Raw genomic sequence first — 5,343 nt, forward strand, 5'->3', positions numbered from 1 at the left:
TCTGCAACCGCAGGAGGAGGCTGTCGAGAGGGTAGCCGGAGGTAAGGGCTGCCCAGGAGGCAGCGGGTTTATTCCCCGCCCCCCTCCCCCCCTTCTCCGACTTCATGGCACCTCAGAGCCGAAATGGAGCGTGTAGGTGCTGCGGGGCTGGTGGGGGTCTAGGGGAGGATGGCGCCTCGCTAGGACTGTGGTCTTGATGGCGAGACGTCTTGGTCGCCTCTTGTAGTAAATCCGCCAACCGGCCCTTTCTCTTGGCCTCTTCCGTCTGTCCCTGCCTCTCTCCCCACCGCCCCTCCTCCCCCGCTTTGCCTCTTGGTAAGTCCCTGGGAAGGAGCGAGCCCAGGGGGAATGGGGAAAGGCAGAAGGATTCGCTCAGGAGTGGGTGATGGATTGGCGCGCGGGCGCCCCGTGATTGACTGCGGGCTGCGGGCGCAGGAGGGAGCCTGGGGTACCCAAGAGTTTGCTGGGCTGCGGCCCCAGGATGGTCCTGCATGCCCGGTGGCCGGGGCTCCAGTGGGGTGCACCCAAGCCGGGGCATAAGGAAGGCTCTGCCAAGGAACTTTTGGGGAAGCTCAGTCTCATGTTTGGGGAGGGGTGCTGGCGTGTGTTCATGGCATGGCCCTTTCTAAACTACAAGTGCATGTGTGTGTGGTGTGTGTGGTGTGTGTGGTGTGTGGTGTGTGTGTGTGTGTGTGTGTGTGTGTGTGTGTGTGCGCATGTGTGTGTGGTGTGTGGTGTGTGTGTGTGTGTGTGTGTGTGTGTGTGTGTGTGTGTGTGTGTGTTGTGTGTGGGGTTCCCTTTTCCTTCCTCCTCCTCTTCCACCTTCCTGTTTTGCTTCCTTCTTCCCTTTTTTACAGACCCCCCTTCCCCTCCGCAATGTACCCTACTTCAAACAAAATCCAAAACCACTGTAGTCAATAGCTTTAAAATAAGTATAAAGAGAACACAGAGAAATAACTGAATTACAGTGTGGTTCATTTTAAAAATATATTTTTAAATTGATATCAGAGGGGAAGGGAGAGGATAAAGGGATAGAAACATGAATGGTAAGAGAGAATCATTGATCAACTGCCTCCTGCACACCCCACACTGGGGATGGAGTCTGCAACCCCCGGGGCAGGTGCCCTGACTGGGAATTGAACTGTGAGCTCCTGCTTCATGGGTCAATGCTCAACCACTGAGCTGGGCCAGTGTGGTTAATTTTCAAGACAAATATATCTATATAGTAACATAATGTGTTATAGATAGTATAGCACACATATAATACATAACAGTATGTATATAAATATATAGTGTAGTATATATTATACTATATATAATATATGCACAAGCCTGGGGTAATTTTAATGAATACTTTGAGACTCTAACCTAATATTACATTAATTTATATTATGTTTACATCACACATATGTGATGCCACTAAACAGAAATGGTAAATCCATGTATCCTGTGTCTTAGATGTGTATGCTGTATAACTGTTCTAGGAATCACATCCATCTTTTAAATTCAGAGGTTTTTAGCTACTTGAAAGCCCAGAGCTACAACTGAAAGAATAAGAAACATATTAAATTTTTTGAAAATATAGATGCTGTTGTTTTCTTTAGTGGATCATCCACTTTCTTTTTACCAAAAGCTGATTGTTATGACAACCCCCCCCCCCCAATTTGGGGACTTAAAAAGTGAATTTTCTTAGGTCCGAGATGTAGGGAGGGGTCTGGAATTGATCTCTATGTAAGTGACAAGAAGGTAGACAAATCAAATAGTTTAACTTCAGGTAACAAGAAATTCAGCTGCATCTCCCTCTGAAGATACCTCAGTTTCCCCTGATATCCCAAGAGAGAACCCTCTTAATGTCAACATGTGTCTTCAGCGAAGCAATGATCTGTTCGACTCTTCAATCAGTACTGGTAGGACTTGACTAGTAACTGACTTTCTGTTATTTTTCTTCTTAAACAGCAGAAAGCCAATTACCAAAAAAATTGTTTAATACACTGGAATTATTGAGATGGAATGATTGATACATTGAGGCTATTTATATTTTCATCATCTCACTATGCAAGGGTGGGCAAAAGTAATTTATAGTTGTGGGTATGTGAAACAGATTTTATTATTGCTTTTTATTTATTATTGTATTATTTATTTTATTACAACCGTAAACCTTCGGTGCCTACCTCTGTATTCCTTATTACAATTATGAGCTAAATGTTTTTTTATAGTGTACCTACTTGTTTTCTTTTCTCAGCTGATTTGTTTCTCAGCTGGACATATTTTGCTAAGATGAATTATCTTAAATTTCTCTAGAGGGTAGCCATTTAGGCATGCTTGTTTCTTTTAAATAGAATTGGTTTTGACTTGAGTAAGAAATAAATCATGTATCGTTTTCTGTTCTTGGAATCCTTTGCCTGTCTAGGGACAGGTATTTAATAGTAATGGTATGCACAAGTAAGGACTCATGCTTGATAAAAATATTACACACAAAAATGATATTGTGAACCAAAATGAAGATTTAAAATTGTGAAGGAATAGAGTCCCAGGTTGTTCTTAATATCTTGCTTGGCTTACTTTGATGAGGGAGCAAGAAGTACATGATGTAGCTTTGAGTCAGAAAGACTTGCAGGTTAGTAATTTGAATTTCTCTTTTATTATTATGGAATAAAATTTCATTGCTCTTCCCATGGAAACTTGAGCTGCAGAATTTGGAGACGGTGTGGGGATGTTGTTGATCACAGGACAAATAGGTTCCTTTGAGCAGCTGGAGCTGCAGGCACCTTGCAATAATAAGGTAATACGGCAGACCCTATGACGTGTTTTTTGCTTCAGCTTCCTGGAGGCTGTCAGCAGACAGTCTTGATGGATCAGTCCCTTGAAGGATTGCCTGAGTTGCCCTTTGCTCCTTTATAGGGCAGCTCACATCCAATGGCTGATCCATGTGGGGCCATCTCAGCCCAACTCCAGTAACTCTGGGGGATCATTCTAGCTCTGGAACTCCCTGTGGGGCTTCCATTTCAGTCCCACGTCTCCCTTTTCCCATTCCTGTGCCTTCCCCCATTTCCAGATTTAAGAGCAAGGCAGCCCTTAATAAAAATGCATGCTCAACGCATCTCCAAGTCAGCTTCCCAGGGGAAGCCAACCTGTAAGGACACTTTCTCTATGCACATTCATTTTATTAATTTTGGTCTTTTACCTTTGAAATTACAGTGCCACTTCTCATTGGAGGACATTTCCATGTCCCTGCCCCTCTTCTGTCCCTCCTTGTTTTATCATTCTTCCTTTTATCGTACTTAGAGTTTCTTTGGTCATTTTTACATCCATTGATTTGATTGTGACATGTCCCATTTCTATCCTTCTAATAGCTCTTTTTATGTTTTTAACATTAATATTCTTAGATAATATTAATCAAATACATATTCTTCTCTTGAATAATCATATTGTAACTCTGATCATACTCTGTATTTCATAATATTGTCCAGTGTTATAATTCCATCACATTTTTACATCTACTATGTAATTTTTATATTATTAGTTTTTTCTTTTTTTAAAATTGTTTTTACAGTCTATAATTATTTATTTATTTTTAAAATATATTTTTATTTATTTCAGAGAGGAAAGGGAGAGGGAGAGAGAGGTAGAAACATCAATGATGAGAGAGAATCATTGATTGGCTGCCTCCTGCACAGCCCACATGGGGAATCGAGCCTGCAACCTGGGCATATGCCCTGACTGGAAATCAAACCATGACCTCCTGGTTCATAGGTTGACACTCAACCACTGAGCCATCCTGACTAGGGACAGTCTATACTTATTTAACTTCACCCACATTTCCTGTGACCACTGTTACTTATTGCACCCCTCTTTTTCCTTCTGGATTTAAATTCCTTCTTATGGAAGTACTTCTTTGATAAGCATATACAAATGTTAATAGTCTCTTAATATTTTTTTTAAAAACTGTCTTTCATCCTAAGACTTTTGAATAACAGATTATTTGGGAGCACAATTTTTAGTTGACAATTATTTTGCTCATTACTTTGGAGATACTGTCTTCCAGTATTATTGGTGATGAGAGCTTGTTTCTCGGTGGTTTTTAAGTTTGCTCTTTGTTTTGCGTTCTGTAGTTTTACTGCTGCAAACCTAGTTTTACTGGGTTTGTTTTTACTTTTTCTTATTGGAATTTTTTATACTTCCTCAATCAGATAACCCCTGTATTTCTTAAATTATTAAAAATTTGTAGCATATTTCACCATATATTATCTTGCTTTCATTCTCTCTATTCTTTCCTCTAGAATTCTTATTATATATATGTTGGACCTTCTTGTTTTGCCTCTAGTGTCTATTACCTCTATATTATATTCAGTTAGGAAATATTTTAAAATAGCATTTGGGTAATTACGCAGGCCTATTTTCCAGCTAATTCTTTCTTCATTGATGACCTATCTATTGTTTAAATGCTATGATTTATTTTTTTATTTCTAGAAGTGCTAGCTGATGCCTTTTCCTACTGCCTGTTCTTTTCCTCTAGTTTTTTAAAAATCCTTTTATTATGGATTCTATCCTTATTTTATCTCTTTACTAATTATACCTGAATTTATTTTATAGTTTAGATTGTTCTCTTATTTAAATTCTTCTGGGAGTTACTCATTCCAATGGTGGGGTCTGCTGGTTCTTCCAGAATTCTATATCCACTTTAAACTGGGTCATTTCTTTATATGTTTTGTTGTTTGGATTGTGAGCTCCTCTTCAGTCACGTTTTTGCTTTTGGTTTTTCCCTGTGGTAGTCGTATTTTCCCCACTTTTGAAAGTTTCCCTGTAGAGTGATATTTTGTTTGCTTCTGTAGAACATCCCAAGGGATTTGCTGGTCTAGAATAGGATTTAAATTTTTTTTAAATTGAGGTATACTTGAGATATAGTTTCAGGTATATAACATAATGATTCAATATTTCTATATATTGTGGAATGATCACCACATTAAGTCCAGTCAGCTTCCACAGGATCAGCTTTTACATTAATTTCCTGTTGAAATTCCTAGACCATCTAAGTGATTAAATTCAAGCTGTATGTGTATCCTTTTAGGGACTCAATTCAAGGGATACTTTTATCCTTCTATCCAGAGCCCCAGGAAAAAGAGTCTTTCTTGCTACTTCTAAGTCAGGCTTCTAGTTCTTCTTACTAGTAAACTAAGGGGTCAACTCTTTTTGGATTCTCCTTATATAGAGGTTTCAGCTTTGATTATCTTCCTTTCATGGATTCCAAACCAAGTTACCTGTCCTTGAACACATGAAATCTCCAGTCTGTAGGCATTAATGTCTGTGTTTAAATTCTGTATCATTTTGGATTTCTGTATTACC

General features: G+C 39.4%; 1 protein-coding gene across 1 annotated transcript in view; it reads left to right on the top strand.

Moving 5' to 3' along the window:
* Nucleotides 1-5,343, top strand: part of LOC102771187 (cAMP-specific 3',5'-cyclic phosphodiesterase 4B) — a 435,382-nt gene that overhangs the window by 496 nt on the left and 429,543 nt on the right. The window lies entirely within an intron of this gene.

Source organism: Myotis davidii, unplaced genomic scaffold (genome assembly GCF_000327345.1).
Source record: "Myotis davidii unplaced genomic scaffold, ASM32734v1 scaffold205, whole genome shotgun sequence".
Lineage (NCBI taxonomy): Eukaryota > Metazoa > Chordata > Mammalia > Chiroptera > Vespertilionidae > Myotis > Myotis davidii.